Here is a 20,935-nt window from a genome sequence, read left to right on the forward strand (position 1 = left end):
CTGGCTTGTGATTGGAATTCTGTCCTGCTGAGCAGCACTGCTGTTTTCTGACATTGACATTGTTCTGGAATGAAGTATGATTAGACACTCTGGGCTTGTTTGAGGAGCTCAGAGACTTCCTTAAAGTTTGAAGACTGTCCACAGCCCCATGCCCAAAGCTCTGGTGTGGTGTGAAGGTCCTGCTCCGAAAACCAGCCTTTGTGGGTTTTGTCCCCCACAAGTCGTCATTATAAGTTGGAACACTCCTTGGACTGGCATATGTATTCATGCCTCAAAATCCAACTTCCTGTGTCCCCGTGCTGCTCCCTGTCTCACTGACTTCCTGATGGAGCTGCTGCTGAGCACGTTACATTATGTTAAGTTTCTCCTGTATATACCTCTTTTTCTGCTGAGACTGTAAATGCCTCAAGGTCCAACTCTGTACCTGTCTTCCTTCTGGGAATGACCTGGACTTGCTTAGAAAAAAACGTACTTCTGAGAAGTCCCATGGATTGGTTGCCTTCTCCTCTCCACCAGCCGTGTCAAATTGTTTCCTCACACATGGTGGAGTGATAAGATCCAGACCACGATGGACCAGCATTCTGGCCTTGAGCTGTGTCACTTTACTTTGCCCACCCTCCTTTTGCCCATCTACACAGGCTGGATGATTCTGGTAATTTCCAGCTCACTGTGCTGTTTGTTATTCTTACTTCCATGCACAGAGTGCTTCCCTGACCGCCAGCTGAGGAGCCCTTGGTGGGAGCCGTCATGGGGAGCGAGCACTGGCCTAAGCTAGCAGCCTGGATTCTTGTTGCACATGCGCCGTGTCCAGGGCTGTGTGACCATGCCGAGTGTGTTGCTTCTCGGCGTGCTGCCCACTGACTCCCTTACAGAGCAATGTGGTGGGCGGAACTGGCGCAGTTCAGGAGACTTGCTGGTAAGACATGTCCTACCTCTTTGGGCTCTCTGTTTCCAAGATGGAGGAGTCCCCTAGCCTTTGCTCAGTGGAATTATTCACTGTCTTTTGACCCACTGCGGCAAGTGTCACTGTGAATGTGATAAGGGAAGCCTCTGCTTGTCATCTGGTCACAGAGCTCTTCAGTGTAATGATGGAGAATAAAACTGTTTGGTGAGTGACAGGGCGGAGACTTGGCATGCTCCTTCCACATTCTCTAGAACTTCTGCCTGCCTGCCTTCTGGATGGGGCCTATGGGGTAAGCCCATGGTAGACGTTTCTTCGTGCGTGCCTCAGTTTCCTCCTTTGTAAAATCCATGTGTCTCACCTGTTTCACAAGGTTGCCATAAGGATAAAGATGAGCCATCCAGCTCAAGCCTGCTCTTAGGTAGGTTGTTTTGTTTGTTTGTTTCTTTCTTTTTAGTTATTTTTAGTCACATGTCTGTGCACGTGAGTGCTGGCAATTAAACTCAGGTCTTCCTCAGGAGTGGTCCACCCTCTTAACTACTGAGCCATCTCCACAGCCCAGTGCTCCTAGCTCTTAAGGCTCGATGCCCATCAGAGGCAGGGACCATGGACATGCTGCTGTGCAGGCAGGAGTATTCAGTCAAGTCCTGCCACTCATCCTTCCTGCCTTCTGGTCTCCGTCCCATCTGTCAGTGGGGAGAAGAGCACCTGTCTGGCAGACGTTTCGAAATGAGCAGAAACAACCTTCAGTGCTTGCAATGCCAACTCACAAGATGGATCAGGAACTTAACAACCTGTCTTGGTTTCTTTTTTAAATTCTTGCTGTCTGGTAGGCAGTGGCTGCCTGTATTTGTTTAGGTTGTCTCTTCTCACCCTCAATTATTCCATCACCACAGGGGTTTGTATGCAAATAAAGATTTGTCAGATCTCCAGCTCAGTAACTGACGATATCTTGGTGGAGGGACACTGGGAGGAAGCTGGTGACCTTGAGTCAGATATTGCCTTCTCTGAGCACCTCATTTCCTCATCTGTCAGGACAGGGTTGTGTAATGAGGGTCTGACAGAGCTACTGTCACACAAACCACAAAGCCTGTTTCCTGGTGTGTCCCTCTGTGAATTCAGCCACTGAGGCTTTTTTTTTTTTTCATCTCTTTGTGGTGCTGGTGCTGACGGCCTCTTGCACTGTGTGTAACAAAACGGATCATGTGCTGCCTCTGAGCCACACCCCAACCCCTCAGTGATGGCTCTTTTCCTTCCAGTAGCTGCCGATGTTCTTTCCACAGGAACACAAGCTTTTAACAGGTTGTTCAGATCTATCGTTAATGATTTCAGTTAGTTTCTGCTACCAGTGACCCAGTGAGGGAAAGCTGCAGCCACGACGTGCAGATTTTGCATTTCTTTTACTTCTGCTTTTTATTTTTTTAAAAAAATTCCTTATTGCACCATGATATTCCAAATGCTGAGATTGCTGTGTGAGCAGTGCTGGGCTGGAACTCTGAGTCTTCTGCATGCTAGGCAAGCACTCTACCAGCTGAGCTGCAATTGCACCCCTTCTGACTTCTTACAACGTTTTGTGTGTGTGTGTGTGTGTGTGTGTGTGTGTGTGTGTGTGTGTGTGTGTGCGTGCGCGTGCGCACGCGCGCATGCCTGGGCATGTGTGTCAAGATCACAGGGAAACATCAGCTGTCCTGCTCTGTCGTTGTCTGCCGTATTTCCTCAAGACAGGGTCTCTTAACAGAACTTAGAGCTTCCGGCAGCCGGCAAGCCCAAGCAATCCTCCTGTTTCCTCCTCTTATCTTGCTGTGCTTGGCTTTTTAAACATGGGTGCTGGGCACATACAATTGCTCACAACTATCTAACTCCAGTTCCAGAGGATCTGACACGCTCTTTTGACCTCCATGGGCACCAGGCACACATGTGTTGCACAGAAATACATATTGACAAGACATCCAAGCACATAAAAAATAAAAATAAAAAAAAAAAAGGAAAGAAAAAGAAAGAAGAAGATAGATGCTGGGGATTTAAACTCAGGTCCTCAGGCTGTGTTGCTTGACAGGGTACTCAGGAAATCTCTCTGTTGTCCTCTCAATTGGCTTGAATCGGAAATGCCTATAGAAATTGCATCCAACAAAATACAGACAAAAACTGTAGAGAAATAAAGGGTGATGTTTCATGAAGATAAAAGGGGAAACTTATGGAGAAGTTGTAACACCACTAAACTTACATAAACGAGAAAGAGAACGGTGAGAGCTTTGCCTGGCTTCCAGAGCACGCCAGTGTGGTTCCTGCCACCCACATCAGGTGCCTCTCAAAGCTCATCACTGCCTCTTACTCAAGCTCCAACGAATCTAGCGCCCTCTTCTGGCCACTGTGGGTATCTGCACACATGTGGCATATACACAAACATACACAGGTAAATGAGCATTAGGTCTTGAAAAACAGCAGAACTTGATAGAAATGAATATCAAATATAGGCTATTAGAAAATATTCACCTATGAAAAGTATACAAGACTATCACAGCATTACTCTTTTTTGTAAAGATTTATTTATTTATGTGAGTGCTCTGTTTTCATGCACACCAGAAGAGGGAACCAGATCCCATTACAGATGGTTGTGAGCCACACCATGTGGTTGCTGGGAATTGAACTCAGTCCTCTGGAAGAGCAGCCTCTTCTGACTTCTGAACCATCTCTCCAGCCCTAAACAGCAACATTGCCTTAATAGCTAAAGAGTACAAGCAACCTAAAAGGTTAACAGACAAAATGTGGTATATGTATACAGAGGAATAATAATTCAACTATCAAAAGGAACAAATTGTGATTGATATTGCAACATGACTAAACCCATTCATTCCATTATTCCATACATGAAATAAACTGCATTCATGGTTGTTGGAGACTGAAAGGGAGAGTGGGGAGTGGCCACTATTTGGATAATTTCTTTTTTTTCTTCCTTTTTATTTTTATTTATTTTTATTTTTTATTTTTTATTTTAAATTTTTTTAATTTTTTAAAGAGATTTGGATCATTTCAAAATGATGAGTCTCATGGTATGTGAATTATATCTCAAAGAATTTAGACTATATATACTGAAAACATTGGCAGGGGACTAGGGAGATGGCTCATGCAATTCTGTATGGCCTCAACTCACTATGTAGATCAGGCTGGTATCAAACTCACCGAGATCCACCTGCCTCTGCCTCCAGGGTGCTGGGATTGAAGGCCACACCCAGCTGATTGATTTATTTTCTGCTCTCTGGATTTGCTGTAGCTCATCCACCCACTGTCCTACTAAAGGGCACCTGAGATGTTTGTGGGTTTTGATAAATATGAATAAAAGCAGTTATAAACATCCATACAGTTTTTAACCTTCCACCCACAAATGAGCATGGTTGTTGGATTTTATAATAAAAGTATAATTAGTTTTGTAAGAAGCTGTTAAACTGACTTTTAGGTTTTCTTTTTTCTTTTCTTTTCTTTTTTTTTTTTTTTTTTTTTTTTTTTTTTTTTTTTTTTTTGGAGACAGGGTTTTTCTGTGTAGCCTTGGTGGTCCTGGACTTGCTTTGTAGACCAGGCTGGTCTCCAACTCACCGCAATCCACCTGCCTCTGACTTTTGGGTTTTCTAAGCTGCTTTGTGTTACTGTTAGCTGTGGCTATGAGTTCTTGTTTCTTTGGCAGCATTTAGTGGTGTGGGTTTCTGAATCTTGGCCATGCTGACAGGTGTGGTGTGGTAGCTTCTTGTTTTAACTTCCATTTTCCCACCAACATCTGACGTGAGGCATATGTTCATGGGTTTACCACCTGCACATCTTCTTTAGTGGCAAGCCAGTAAAGAACTTTGGCTCATCTTAAAATAGAGCTGTTTTCATATTGTTTAATTCTAACAGTCCTTTGTACACTTTGTGCCACAAACCTTTCATTCAGTGCAGTGCTTGTATGTGTTTTTGACAAGTTTGTGGCTCTTACAACCTTGCCACGAGGATTTATTCACTCTAAGAGTTTCTTTGTTGGTTAGTTGGGGTTTTCTACATCAACATTTCAGTTCATCTGTAAACAAGGAGATTTATGTTGTCCTAGTCTACATACCTCTCATTTCTTTTCCTTACTGAGTTATCCAGGAGCCCTCCCAGATGAAGCTGCATAGCAGGCATGGGAGGGGACATCCTCATTTGGCTTCCACGCTGGCGAAGTTCCTGGTTTCTAAATATTAGCAAAGTGTAGCTGGCTTTTTGTTGTTATATTTTCTCAAGCTGTGTAGGTTTTCTACTTAGCGTTTCCTGAAAAAAAAAAATTCTTTTTTTCCTATTAGTGGTTGCTCAGTACACCTTCAGCTCCAATCTGTCTGCATTCTTACAGCTCAGGTGTCACCACTGTGGATATAATATTTGAATTTTTAAAGAAAAATTAGACCATTTAAAATATATGACTTACCACATTGTGTCTGAAGCATTTGGCTTACATGTACCTTTGGCTTTATTACTTTCATGTGTATTTTTTGAGCCGGCGCATTAGTCACTCTTCTCGACACTGTGGGAGGAACTCCTTAGAAACAGCTGGAGGGGAAGGGGCTTATTTGGTCTCACAGTATAAGATGCAGTCCTCCCTGGCAGGGAGTACATGGCAGAGTGCTCAGTGTCAGAGTGCTCAGTGGCAGGGTGCTCAGTGGCAGAGTGCTTAGTGGCAGAGTGCTTAGTGGCAGAGTGCTCAGTGGAGGGTACTCAGTGCCAGAGTGCTCAGTGGCAGAGTACTCAGTGGCAGGGTGCTCAGTGGCTGCAGTGTATTACCAGGACTCTGTCTCCCTAGAAGCAGAGTGGTGAGGCATGCTGACACTCACCCAGGTGTTTCCTTTGCTGATTCTGGACCCTGTGCTGCTGGTGCCCATATCAGGGTGAAGCTTTCCACCTTGGTTACTGGTAAAGGCCTCATGGACAGACTGAGAGGTGCGTCTACTCCTTGATTCTAAATCTGGTTGGCAGATGCCATGCAGGATTTTTCACACTTGTTTTTCACCCATAATACATAAAACATTTGATTGTGTGAGGGTATTGGGGAACATTTTTTTTTTTTTTACTTATAATCATTGTAATAGTTCACTTTAAAAAATAGAACATAACCACATTGTGATTTTTGTATTGCTTGAAAGATTTTGCTGGGATATGTAAATTATGGGAGAAAAAAGAAAGTTGTTGGAGCTCATTCATTGGAATTTTGCTCCATCCATGTAATATGTGTATATGTAAAGTGATTGGAGCTTGTTGAAGCTTTGATCCATCCACCTAGTGTGTAAATGTATGTATGTATGTATGTATGCATGCATGCATGCATGCATGCATGTGTTCAAGCTTATTGGAACTTGCTTGTTGGAGCTTGTCTTGCTTTCTCCATTGTGTGTGTGTGTGTGTGTGTGTGTGTGTACATGGTCATTTTCTCCTCTTCCATTTCTCTAGTCGCTGACTACGATCAGTAGCAGAGCATGCCAGGAGCCATTAGCTCAGCTCTGGTCCTCCACCAGATGCAATTGGTTCTGGCCTGTCCTTGCCCTCATCAGTGGGAGCCCCCGTCGGTAACAATCAGTTCTGGCCTGGAGAACCAAGCTTTTCACTCTCAGAGAAAAGTCTGCTGGGTAATCAGTCGCTGACTCTATGTCCCACTTTAGTTTACCCTGTGGTGTTGAAGCTGGCCTTCAACATCTGGTCACACTGACAATGAAGATTAACCGCCACATAGGATCTCATAGCATTGCCCAGGCTGCCCTCAAACTTGCTTTTCAGTTCCTGGTTAAAATGCACCGTTTTACAGTTTTTCTGTTTGTTTGCCTTCCCTGATATCAATCACATCCTTCCTCAGTCTTTTTTTTTTTTTTTTTTTTTAATTTTGATAATTATCATTTTACAAGCCTCTGAGAGTCACTTCTTTTAGTGGTCACCTGATGTTAGCAAGCATTCCTGGCTGACTGAGGTCTGCCACGTGAACATTTGCACTGTTCCCTGGGCAACCAAAGCTCATGCTGTCCTTCACTCCACTGATGGGGCTGTTCTTGCCTTGGTTCAGTTCTCTGTATTTCAAAGCACATCAGGTTTTATTATAAATGTTTATAGTCAGTATTCATTGGGCTTAACCATGTTAGTTTCTATTGCTTTTTATCACTTTTGAAGTTATTGTTTTAATATTTCCATGTTTGTGCCTTGTGTCTCTTTCTCCTCCTGGGACTAACTTTAGACCTTATCTTAGTGTAGTGTGGTGTTTAGTAGCATATTGAGAATTCTCTGGAATAGTTTTTTTTTTTTTCAGCACAAGTCTTATAGTGACATTTTCAGTATTTGCTGAACTGTCTCAATTTTTTTTTAAAGATATTTTTGTTAAGTAAAGAATTCCTTGCTTTTCTTCTTTCTCTTTCTTTCTTTTTTTTTTTTTTTATTTCTTTCTTCCTTTTCTGGTAGTTGTATTAGGGTTCTCCAGAGGGAAAGAACTGGTAAAATGAGTATATTACATATAAAATTATTTATGTTACACTATATATTTATTTTGTTTTATAATATGCATATATTTAATATTCATATATATTACACACATACACATATTATAAGGGGGGATTCAGAGTTGCTTACAGGTTGTGGTCCAGCTAGTCCAACAATGGCTGTCTCCTGATGGAGAGGCAAGCGTCTGATGGTTGCTCAGTCCATGAGGCTGGCCCTCTTGGCTGGTCTTTGATCTATATTGGAATCCTGAAGTAGTAGGTTTTAATACCAGCAAAGGAATGTAGCAACAGGAGGAAAAATGAACTTGCCAGTGTGAACAAAGAAAGCAGGCAAAGAGCTAAAGCTTCCGTCTGCCATGTTCTTGTATGTGGGCTGCCACCAGAGAAGGTGGTCTAGGCTAGGGTTGGTCTCAAATGGTCCAATCAAGAGCCCCTCCCCCCACAGATGTACCCAGCTGCCTGGTTGAGACCCATTTGGTTCTAGTCTTACATTTTTATATGACTTGTTCTGTTTCATTGGGTTTCAGTTCTTCAGAGATTTTAGCTGAAAACTTGTGTGTGTATATATGTGTATGTGTGTGCACGTGTATACACACACACACACACACACACACACACACACACACACACACGTATTTAAAGCCAGAAATCCTCTGGTAATTATTGTTCATGTCAACTCACTTTGTGAGTATGGGAAGTTTTGCTCAGCTTTGCAGCCTTGTTGTGGACTGTACTTAGGGTCTGGCAGTGGCTGTGACCGAGCAGCTCTCTGGTACGTTCAAACAGATGTAAGAGGAAAAAAAAAAAGCCAGCAGCTTTGTAGAGTTTGTGAACAAGGAGGGTTGGTCAAATTTAGGCTGCTTTGCCATTATCAGATAAATCAGGCTTCTGTGGCTTCCGTGGATCTCTTTACTGCTATTTGAAAATCCTTCAAGAAATACGTTGTGCTTATTCTGAGGGCCTTTGACAGAGTCACAGAGTGGGGGCTTCTTTGCAAGCCTTCTGTGGAGGAGCTTCTAAGTTAAAGAAGCAAGTTTCTTTGGTGCTCTGGGTACCCACCTTCTGTTGCAGAAAGCAAGTCAGAAGGCAGAGTCCGGAGTGTGCTGGGGAAAGAAGGAGACTGGCCTGGGAAATGACGCAGAATGTCCCTCAGCGCTGCTTAGTGATGACGCCAATGGGGTCATCATGACAACTCTATACAGGAAGAGGAATTTGGCCTATACCATAGTCCACTGCTAGCTGCCCTTGTTTGGGAAGGGTCTTTAAATCGCCATCCTCCTGTGTCAGGTATACTGGGAGTTCAAGCACACCCCACTACTCCTGCCTGTTACATTATTGGCATTCCTTTTTTCCCCCCTTCTCTTTCTTCTTCTAGTCTCCTCATCCTTTCTCCATCCTCCTCTTCCACAATCCTTTCAGCCTCTATCTTCTTCCTCTCCCCACATAAGCTCCTGTAGCTTGATAGTCCAGAATGAAAACATGTGTTGTCAACTTGACCCCAACACTATGTGAACTTCTCTCTTCTCCTTCCCATGTGGTCAAGGTCTGAGTTAGGATTAGTCAGCTGCACCCAGGAAACATGGTGACCTGGGCTGCTTCTCCAGCTTCATACGCTGCTCTTGCCCCAGATTGTGCCTGTGAGTCTTCCCCTCTCTGGGCTGCCTGTGGTTTTATTTTTATTTTAGTTAGGTCTAAAACCGCACACGGTAGTTTGAGTGCAGAATCTCGTAGTGTTAATAACTGTCAGTGCCAGTGAGAGATGGCAGCAGGGAAGGAGTGGTGTGAACGTGTGAGCAACAGGTAGAGGAGCAGCCCTACCGAGTGCCGAGTGCTGCTTAATCACAAACCCAGGCCTGTGATGCTGGGCCAGGGTCTTTGTTGAGGCTATGGCTATGGCTCACAGTGACAAGGGAATGTTCTAAAAACATGCTTTCTTGGGTGCTGTTACCGGGAGATGTCTTTTTGGAGGTACTCCATTTGTAAAGAATGCAAGGAGAAACATTGCTAAATGTCTCCAGTCCCCGATGCAGCCAAACCCTGAGCTAAAAAGTCACCTAAGATGAAGAAGCTGCAAGAACTCATAAAATGAGCAGCCATTGTGGAACCAGGAAAGGAAGTCCTTTCCTCTTCAGTATCTTCAGCTATTTGACAAAGCTGTTCATCGCACCAGTGTACAACACAACAACAACAACAACAACAACAAGCAGCTTATCGAAAGTCTGACAGCAGACAATGGCCAGTCATTCTGGGGACAAGAACAATACGTAGATACCATTCTCTTGTTGATGAGGGGATCAAGGGTGCAGACTCTCCAAGTCAGGATTCTTGAGTCTGAGTTCAGCCTGCTGCTTGGTATTAGCAAACTTTAGAGTCTCCTCACTCTAGGCCAGTTTCCTGGGCTGTAAAACCTGGGCAGTCTGCTAACCTTGTTGGCTTTATTAGACCGATTGAACTGCTGTGAGTAGAGCACTCAGAAGGGTTCCCAGCACGGGGGACGCTGCAGCCAGGCTTACCGTGTAGTTTGTAGGGCTGTTGTCAAACCCAGCATTCACGCTGAGGAGTGGCTGGCTTCTCATTGATGGTTAATATTCATGACCAATTTGATAGGTTTAGAACCACCTGGTCTACAAAGTTAGTTCAGGACAGCCAAGGCTACACAGAGAAACCTTGTCTGGAAAAACCAAAAACAAACAAACAAACAAACAAAAAAAGAATCACCAAGGAAACATACCCCTGGGTCTGTTTAAGTAAGGAGGGAGGACTCACCGTGAATGTGGTGGGACCTTCCCAGAACCTGGGATCCTAGGCTAAATAAAAAGGTAAACAGGAAGTGCGCAAACTCCCAGCCTTCACCTCTCTCCCCTTTCTGTGGACACAGCGTGGCCAGTGCTTCATTCTGCTGCCAGCTGGAAGGGATCCTATGTAAAGATGACCTCCTTATAGTGCCTGTGTCAAGTTTCTTGTTAGAGCCTTGAGAAAAACGATGTGACTTTCAGCATCGATATGAACACTGCGACACAAACATCAGGCTCTTTTATCTGTCTCTCAAGGTGGGACAGGTGCAGGGTGCGCAAGTACAGAGTGCTGACTCCCTATTTATCCTGTTAGTGTCTGTTGGCATCCTTCAAGGTTCCTGTTGAAGTCCTAACTCTAGAGGTAATGACATAGGAGTCAGAGGCCCCTGGGCAAGGGGTTAGGATCAGTGCCCTTATAAAAAACTCAACAGAGACTCCTGGCCCCTTCTCGCATGTGAGGACACAGTGTGAAGGTGCCTTGTATAAGGAAATGAACCCTCATCAGACATTGTGTCCGTTGGTGCTTTAATCTCACACTTCCAGCCTCTAGGGCAGAGAGTAGGCCACATGTTTCTGTTGCTTATGTGCCATCCTTTGACGGTACACTCTTACAATAGACTAAAGGCAAAAGCCCCCAATCTGGCTGTGCCTCTCTGCACCTATGTCCTGCCCCCCCCCCCCCATCACCTTCAGGACATCCCCCGACACAACACTTTTGTTGTCTGCCCATTTCTCCCACCACCATACCCTGGTGCAGACTTTTACTTGAGTCAGTACAGACTTTGAAGCTTGTAACCCTTACACCTCCCCGGGTCTGTTCCCCTGCTTTTCCGATTTGCTTCTTCTTGGATTAGCTAGTTCCCTTCTAACCTTCAGAGACTTCAGGCACTGACATCTCCAGGAAGCCTTCCCTGAACCCCAAAGTTAGGTGTAAAATTCTCTTTCTTCCAGTTGGGGCAATGATTGAGGGAGCCAGAGGGATCAAAGACTCCACAAGAAGACATACAGAGTCAACTACCCTTGGCCCATGGGGGCTCATAGAACTTTATCCACTAAAGTGCATACATGGACTGGTCCTAGGCCCTCCTGCACATATGTAGCAGATGCACAGCTTGGCCTTCATGTAGGTCCCCCAGCAACTTGAGTGGGGTCCTTCTTTGACTCTGAGGCCTGCCTTTGGATCCTGTTCCCCTAACTGAGCTGCCTTGTCTTGCCTCAGTGGGAGAAGATGAGCCTAGCTCTGCAGTGACTTAATGTGTCAGGGTGGGTTGGTATGCGTGGGGGACCTCCCCCTTCTCTGAGAAGGAAAGAAGAGAATGGGGGAGGGGCGTGTGACAGGGAGACAGGGAGGAGAGGCGTGCGGGCTGGGATCAGATGATGTAAAGTCTCCTTAGAGCTTGCAGCAGCTGGGGACTGTACCCATCGCTGACTGGATGCCCGAATGGTGCCTAGGCTTTCTGTGGGCTTGCATGAGTCGGGGTGGGTCAATAAATAAATTAATAGAGGAAAAAAATTTCTTTCTTCCTTTGCTTCCAAAGTTATTCTGTTGTATCAGAGTGGTAGGTTTCTGCCTGAGATGGAAGCCATTTGTGGGGCGGGGGGTCTCCTGCATCTGGTAGCGGTCTGGCCCAGGCAGTTCTGCATGGTTGTGCTGCCCATGTACTCTGCAGTGCTGGGGCCTGCTGTTGACAGGGCTTTCCATGATCAGCACAACTATTCACTGTGGCCTTGAGCATAGATGGGTCTCACGGTATGTGAGGAGACTCATCCTCAGGCTTGAGATGTTTACAATAGCATCCATCTATGCAAGTCTGCCCCACTACATGGCTCTTCTAGGTCCCTGAGAGGAGCTTAAACTGTTGCAGAATTAGTCAAACTACCTCTCCTACAAGAGAAGGCAGGACCAACTTAGTCCACATTTGTAGGCCTGTCAGAAGTAGGCTGAGAAGTGGGCAAACAGGAGGAGCACATCCTCTGATGCGAACAAGGACTTTAATTGCAGTCAGCGGACCCCCTTCCCCGGTGTGTCAGGAGTTGGAGTGACTCATGCTGGTGGCACAGGGATGGCTCAGACCTCTTCCCTCCTTGCAGTGGAGTTTCTGAATCAATCTTCATGACTCCTGGCCACTTCCTTCTTCATCCTCATGGAGGCCCTCCAGCAGCTGCACAGCTCAGAGCCTATGGCATACTGCCCCTAGAACCTTCAGGGTCTCCTAAGGTCACATAACTTAATTGCTGGCCACTTGTCGGAGGAGTTGAACGTATGTCTCCTTTGAAAACCATTTTGATGAACACTTAGATTCATATCTGAAAGAATGGAGGAGAAAACAGTTTGAGTAAAGCTTTGATTAGAATAAAAAGCCTAATACTCTACCTAAGATTTCTCTGATTGTTCGTGGCTCTAAAAATAACGCTGGAGACCTAGCTTAGCTGGTAGAGTGCTTGCCTAGCATGCACGGAGATCTGTGTCTAGTCACAGCACTGCATTAAATGGGTGTGATGGTGCATATGGGGGCAAAGGGATCAGTTCAAGGTGATCTTGCTGGTTAGTTTCTGTCAACTTGACACGAGCTACAGTTATTTGGAAAGAGGCTACCTTAATTGAGACAACACCTCCATAAGATTGGGCCTGTCAGCAAGTCTATAGAACATTTTTTTTTTTTTTTTTTTTTTTTTTTGGTTAATGATGGATATGGGAGGGTCCAACTATAGGCCATGCCACTGCTGGGGAGGTGGTCCACGGTTGTGTAAGAAAGCAGACTGAGCAAGCCACGGATATCAAGGCAATGAACAGCACTCCTCCATGGCCTCAGCTTCCGTTCCTGTCTCCAGGTTCCTGCCTTAGGTCCCTGCCATGCCTCTCCTGAGTGATGGACTCAGCTGTAAGCTGACATAAACTCTTCATTGCCAAGTTGCTTTAGCCATGGTTTTTATCACAGCAACAGAAAGCAAACTAATATAGGCAAACCTCAGCTAAATAGTGAATCTGAGGCCAGCCTAGGCTACATGAGATCCTTCTCAAATAAAACAACTCCCAACTAAAACATTAGATTCTGCTGCTTCGAGCTAAGATTAAGCCCAAGTGATGCTGAGAACTTGAGATTTGATGGATTGTTTGTTACCGCAACATAATCTGATTCTAATACACACACACACAAAGCTTGCCGAGTACTTTGTTTGGGCCACAGTCTAGGTCCTTTTATGTTTCAGTTCACCTTCCAGCCACTGGTCCAGTAGATGTCACTTGCATTTTGTAGAGAAAGAGGGCTGTGAGCAGCACACTCAAGCTCCCAAGTGGCTGATTTCAAGCTTCTCACTAGGATGATAGCCAGGGATCTTCACTAAGAAGACCCAGTATCAAACACCTACTAGAGTCTATAGGTAGTTTGGTTACAGGTTTGGGTAACCCCCTTCTGTACCCACAAAGTCTCAATGTGTTCTAGCAAGAAGTGGCCAGAAAGACCAAATCCCCAAGTGGTAACTCAGGCGTGGGCCCATTATCTCATGTGTAGACCTACTGAAGGACCGTGGGTGTTCCTGTTGGGATCTCCTCGGAGAGTGGCAACAAGCAAGGTTGGAAGTAGAATCACTGGCCTTGCAACAGCAACAGAGGATCTTGGATGCCATGCTTTGGAGTGTTGGGAAGAGGAAAAGGTAGTGGGTACCTGGCTGGGTAGCCCCAGCTTCAGAAACCCATTGTTGTTAAAGCAGTGGGTCATACTGGTCCCCTGCCCCACCCACTTATAAGCCTCTTGTAGCTCACTGTGACCTCCTGAAGCAAGGCCACCAGCCTGAGGGCCAGTCCTTCACTGTAGAAGGGTGGTAAGCCTGTATTCTGGTATTCCTCTTTCAGTTAGCAAGTGGTGATGGGCTTGTTCCTTACAGTTCACTGGGCTCTTTCCTGAATAAGTCCAAGACTGTAACTGTCACATGTCCATTCCTTCTTTACCAGGTCTGCTGACAGAGGGCTTTAGCACATGCCACCTGTGCACAGATTTTAGGAGTGTTATCGTCTGCTTTTGAATGGTCTGTGCCAGGCGGGCCTGCAGTCCCTGAGACTTCACTTCTCATCAGGGAAGCAAGAGCAACAGTTTAACCCAGAGGAACATGTGTCTTCCTGTCTACTGCTGCTGTCATGGTGATGGTGGGTGTTCACGAGCAGTCCCTCTGGTCACTGTCACCTTTTTTCAGGGGCCTCATTGGTTCCAGGGTATTCCAGCTGGGCTTAGGTCTGAGAGAGCAGGCTCATGAAGCTCATTCAAGTTCTTGCCTCACTGCTAATGGCTACGTGGCTGTGGGCTAGCTCATACCTGTCTCTGGACTGAGAGACACATCGGCCACAGGATGTATTCCCGAGGCTCTGAGGACCCCAGGCCTTATGTCTACCTTATTCCCAGTCTCCTCTCTCTCCCCTCCATGTCTTGCTCTCCATCCCTCTTCTCTATGACCACACCCCTGTTAGAGATGGAGGGTAACAGGTGGGTTGGTTGGTTCGGGGGAAAGCAGCTTGCATGAAAATGGCCTTCATGAACAGACTTTATTAGGAGAGATATCTCAGGACCATGGGATCCATGATTGAGCCTTGAGGTGGGAGAGCATTAGAAAGAGGCAGTACGTTACCCCGGACCCTGCATGATAGCACTAGAGACAGAGAGAGAGGTTTCCATTTAGTACCTGGGAAGGTGCTTCATTGAGAGCCATAGCTTAAAGGAAGAGAGATGGCAGCCATGGCCAACATGATGCAGGGAGGCCCAGAAGAAAAGAAACTTTCAGAGAAAAATCCCTGAACAAAGGAAAATAACTGACTTTATAGCCTTCTATGGCATAGCAGGAAGGGCTGCACTGTGTGTGACTGAGGTCATCACAGCCTATGAGACAAAACACATTGAGGTGCCCGGTACCAGGCAAGACTAGAGATTAGGGGCTGTTAACATACAGCATGACTTTTTAACTCTCACAGACAGTGGTGGAGGTGTTGGGAGGCGGGCAGAGATTGAGAATATAGAAGTGAACAAGACCTGATTTCAAGCTGAGAGGTGCAGCCTTTCAGAGTGACCAGAATCTTAAAGGAGCAGGCCCATGATCTCATAGGATCCACATTGCTATGTTGAAATGTCAACCATAGCACATCATGTCTACTCTCTGGCATCATCACTGGGCCCTGGCTTCTCCCTTCCTTCCCAGTCTCCTCCCTGTCCCTCCCCTCTCCCCTGGGTATTTCCATTGGCTGCAGCTGCTCTCTAGCTTCCTCAGGTCAGTCAGATCATGTAACCTCCTACAACCTGCTAGTAGCTTCCGCGATGGCTGTCAATGTGACATACTTGGGAAGACAACCTCGATTAAGGAATCACACCCATCAGATCGGCCTGTGGGCATGTCTTTTGGCCATTTTCTTGATTGCTAGTTGATGTAGGCAGGTACAGCCCAGTGTGTGCAGTGCCGTCCCTGGACAGGTGGTTCTGGTTTGTGTAAGCAAGCTTGTCCAACACAAATAGGAGGAAGCAACCCAGTAAGCAGTTCTCCATATTTTCTGCTCCAGTTGTCCCTGAAGAGTGTCTGCTTGGGCTTCCCTCGAGGATGAATTATAAATCTGTAAACTAAAATAAGCTCCTTTTCTCCCCAAATTGCTTGCTTCTGCTTAGGGTTGTTTAGCACAGCAATAGAAAGGCAAAGCAGAACAGCCTCCTGTACCATGTAGGATAAGAGCCCGTCCTTGCTTGGGTCTTCTGGAGAAGTACAGGCTGCCTTATCTGACTGTGTCTGGCCTATTCAACCTACTTCTCCCAGTCGTGGCACTTCTGTTCCACTTTCCGGAGCCTTATTGTACTCTAAGCCTGCCTAGAATTTAGTCATTTGCATGTGCTCAGGCCCTCTGGGAAGGCAGCCCAAGGGTCGGGGTAGGGTGCGTTCTTTGTCTCCTGTGGTGTTGAATGTAGATATAGCTCATTGATATTGGTTGAATGGATGAATGAACCTGGATTTATCCTGCTGGGATCCTGCACAAAAGTAGAGATTTGCATTGACCATCTACTGATGGGCTCCACTATAACCCTAGTCTGCTTCTCTTCTTCCATTGTTCCCTCTCTGGGGGCAAGGCTTATGTTGTATCTAGAACCAGGAATGGACAACCTCCCTCACCCCGTTGCCCTCCTCACAGTTAATCACTATTGAAAGCCTTTTGATTCCGATCTGTAGACATCTCATTTGCCATCCTATGTCTATTGCCCTCTACATGCCCACTGCCCTCCTCGTTACCGGGATGGCTTCTGCCTCATGAGCCCAGCTCCCTGTCCTGGTCCTTTGACTGACTCACAGCCAGAAGACATGCCTCTGTGAACTGTCTTCTGTGAACTCACAGGGTACTCTGTTGAGCTGCCTGTGCTTGCTGCAGGTTCTGGCCCTGCAGATGTTGCCTGTTACTTGCTTGCTCTTGGCTCACTCCCTGCTATGCAGCATAGGAACTCCCCATGGGAGTCCAGCCTACCGTTTCCAGAGCTCCCCCTTTGCCTTTTCACCTGTAGCTTTGTCCATTCCTCTGCCCTATATTCCTTTCTTACTCCACCCTAACCTCATCAGGAAGCCATTCTTATATTGGGTGAATCAGGATTCTCCTTTGTGGTCCCTCTTATGGCTTTCCCAAACTGTGGGCACTTACCTGTCACTGCCCAGTGTCTGCCTAAACCCTACCATGTGCCTCTAGGTAATTGCCTAATAGTTATTTGCCTATGAAAGGAATCCATGATTTGTGTAATTATCTAATTAGAGATAGGTTCTGTCTATGTAGTCCAAGATGGCTTAAAACTTTTTATCTTCCTGCTCCATCCTTTCCACTTCTCTGACTGCAGGTGTGTGACACATGCCCAGCTAAAACATGATTTTGAGAAATTATGCAGCAAGCATCATCAACACTTTGTGGGTTCTGAATCAATAATGGATTCAATCAGCCAATTATGAAAAAGTTCTGAAAAAAATGTGCATCTCTGCTAAGCATATACTTTTATCATTTCCGAAGCCACAGAATTTAACAAGTGTTTTTATAGCACTAGACATTATAAGTAACCTGGGACACTTTAAAAGGAGTGGTTGTGTGTGTGTGTGTGTGTGTGTGTGTGTGTGTGTGTGTGTGCGCGTGCGTGTGTGTGTGTGTGTGTGTGCGTGTGTGTGTGTGTGTATGTGTGTAGCTTAGATGCAAATACTATGGATTTTTATACATGGGCTTTGGGTGTCCATGTGTTTTGGTATCCAAGGCTGCTTTGGGGCCAGTACTCTATGGGTACTTAGTAGTATTTATAGAGGTTTTTTTTTTTTTTTTTTTTTTTTTTACTGGTACCAAGTCCTGTGTAGTCCTGAGAATCCTGCAGTGAGCAGGAGCAATATATTTTCTCTCAAGAGACAGGAATGGATCACCATCCTTTGGATCCTTGGCTGTACCGTAACTCCGGCTAGAGTGGGTTGAATTAGTGCCTGGAGCTCCTCTGACTGTTGAGTGGCAGACACTCAATCCTTCCCAGTCTCCCTTCCACCAATGGGCTTTCACTTCCTACTTGTAAAATGTCCTCATTTGGGACTTTGCCATTCAAGTTAATGGCAAGAGAGTGAGCCTCCCTCTGAGCCATGCCGATGTTCATTGACCTTCAAGGGCAGGTCCTTGACATCTGAGGCTAGTTTTTCCTTTGTTTCCTCTGTATATATAATGCAGGAACTGAGTCTCAGAAATGTGACTTGTCCAGGTGTCACAGCCAAGAGGAATAGGTGGGCCCTCACTGTTTTCTATTACTGGGGATGGAGCTTGTGCCTTGTCCATGCCAGGCAAATACTCTACCACAGAGCTGATCTACCTTAACACCATGTGGTGCTGTGGGAAGCCAGAGTCCCTGCAGTTTCCTGCCTCACACTGTAGGCTCCTCCAGAATGACATGTGCAGGAGCATCTGGTACCCTGAGAGCTGATGATGGGGGACTACATAGCAAGGCCCCACCTGAAGACTGAGTCAGATCTTTGTTAAGCACACACACTTTTTTTTTAAAAATGCACGTAGGTTCTTAAGTTCTACAACACCTTGCTGTGTGGTCTAGAGCAAATTTTCTCTCCTTGAAGCTCAGCTTACCTCTCTGTACAATGGGGTTGATAAAACCAAATTGTTGTGAAGGTCCAATATATAGCATGAAGGTTAAAGGAGCCTAGCATGGCATCTTGCACATAGTGCCTATGTCACCAAAAGATGGTGACACAGGAGACATATGGGCTAGTTTTTGTACCATCTATGCCCCTCTTAGATGGATGCAGGAGCCAAAGAGGAAAGAGAGCCTTTGTCTTGTCTGCAATGGGCTGTGAGAGAGCATGAGATTTCTAGAGATCCCATACCACACTCTCCAGATGAAACAAAGTCACAGTTGAGGTCAAGCCAAGAGGCTTCTAGAGTTAGGGTAACCCTTCGGGAGCCAGGAGCCAGAAGGGGAAACGGTGGGTGGAGGCCAAGGAGGGCTAACATCTGCTGTTGGTAGCAAGTAAATTTGTGTTCAGGAGTGGAGACACTGTCATCCCTCCCACTCTTAGGTCTCACCTTTAAGCTTCTCTCACCTGCTACTGGCTGAGTGAACAGGAGGCTGTGATGTCACAGAGCTCGGACCTGGGGAATGTTGGTGACAAGGGTTCTGGGTACAACCATAGTGCTGGCAGGAGGGAGACTGTCCACATTGTATTAGGTTGTTGGAAGGGTGTCTCCTGTCTTTAGGCTAGCTAGGATGTGTTCTTCTGAGAGAGCTAGACATAGACCTACTGTGTAAACACAGATGTAAGTAAGTCCCTGCCACCGGCCCTCCAGCTGAGTTTCCTGTGTGAGGCCACCTGGACACTCAACATGGCTGCCTTTCATCTTCATGATGTGCTAAGTTGAACATCTGTCCTTCTATGACCCAAAGACATGCCACTCTGATTGAGCCAACCACAGCACAGAGCATTGAAGCAGCTGTGGCAGGGAGGGGACTTGAGGCTCCGCATTGCTTTGAGCTCCAGGTGGACACTATTGCCGTACTTACATTACAGATGAGGAAACTGAAGCACACAGTCCTCAGTCTGAGACTGAACATCTTAGCGGGTTAGGCACTGTCTGATCTCTTAGTTCTTTGTCCACCTGGCAGGGAATATCTGTATTGCCTGCTGCTGCCACTTCTCCTAATCTGTCCTGGCCTGTCTGTGTCAGGAACATGCTCAGACCTGATAGACTGTCCTTATGAATTAGACTAGGCCCACCAGATGACTGGGATTACCTCCACCCAAAGGTTGAAGGTCACACATTAGCAACCTTTCTGTGCCACAATCCTCTTCCACAAGGTGATGCAGCATGCTTACAAGTTCCTGGAAACAGAGGAAAGGCACTCTCGGGTCAAGGGCTATTCTGCCCATCCCCCACTTTAACCACTTGTATCAGGATACAAACCAAATAAATTCCCAATTCAAGAATCAAGGAAAAGAGCACAACCAGTTAGATGGCTTAGTAGGTAAAGGTAATTACTACCAAGCTTGACCACCTGAGTCCAATCCCTGACACATCATGGAAAGAGAGAACTGATCCTTGCAAGTGGTACTCTGACCTCTGTGTGTGCATCCTGGCATGACCCCTCCTAATAAACAATAAAAATTAAGACAAATACTTCAACAAAGTAATAAAAATTGTCTAAGATTAAACCTAGAATAAAATAACACTAAAGAACAAAAGTAACAAAACCAAACTAATAAACCTTTTAGAACAATATTACAAACAAATAAAGTGGAAAATCTTGGTAGCAGGAATGGAATCAAACAAGTGACTTTTGTTTTTATTTCTGTAGTATTAGAGGTCAGTCCCAAAGCCTTCTATATGCTAGGAAAGTGGCGTGTTACTGAGCTTCCTACTAAGTCCTTTCAGCAAGCAATCTGACTTTTCACTCACTGGGGTCCTGTGTGTCCATGCCTCCTGATGGCCCTATTAGGGAGGGTACAGTATTCCTTCTGGGCTACTCCTGCTTCAAATAGGAAACTTGGCTCTGATTCATTGGAAATATTAGGTAATTTTGAACTGTGAGACAGTTGTGCCTGAACCCTTGAAATGTGTGAGACTTGAGGACTGCGTGGAATCCATGGCCTTAGGTGAAACAGCTCTGAGGCATTTTGGGACAATTGATAGAATCTGAAGAGGATTGTATCAGCATGAGATGCCTTAGGTTTTGGTTCCTGTGGGAGTAAAAGGAGGATGTCCTTGTCTATAAGACGTGCTCTGTGAAGGATTTAGGGAAAGGGGAAAGATGCTTGCTCTCAGATTATTCAGGAAAAAAAAAGATAAAAAGTGAACGGGGAAATGTGTAAACCACTTGGTGAATGTGAGGTAGTTTCTCTTTTCCCTTTTTTCCCTCTTGAGACAATTTTTCTCTAAGTTTGAAATTATTTCAAAAGCTACTCATAAAGTCAGATTTTTTGTAGGTTATTTAGAAGTGACAATATAAGAACTGATATTTATAAGGTATGTGGAGAGGCAAAGAGTAGGGGCACATCCTCTGATGCGAACAAGGACTTTAATTTCAGGCAGCCCCCGCCCCCCACCCCAGGCTGTGTCAGGAGCCAGAGTGACTCATGCTGGTGGCACAGGGATGGCTCAGACCTCTTCCCTCCTTTCGGTGGAGTTTCTGAATCAGCCTTCATGACTCCTGGCCACTTCCTTCTTCATTTTCATGGAGACCCTCTAAGCAGCTGCACAGCTCAGAGCCTGTGTGATGTCACCACTA

Source organism: Acomys russatus, chromosome 2 (assembly GCF_903995435.1).
Source record: "Acomys russatus chromosome 2, mAcoRus1.1, whole genome shotgun sequence".
Taxonomy (NCBI): domain Eukaryota; kingdom Metazoa; phylum Chordata; class Mammalia; order Rodentia; family Muridae; genus Acomys; species Acomys russatus.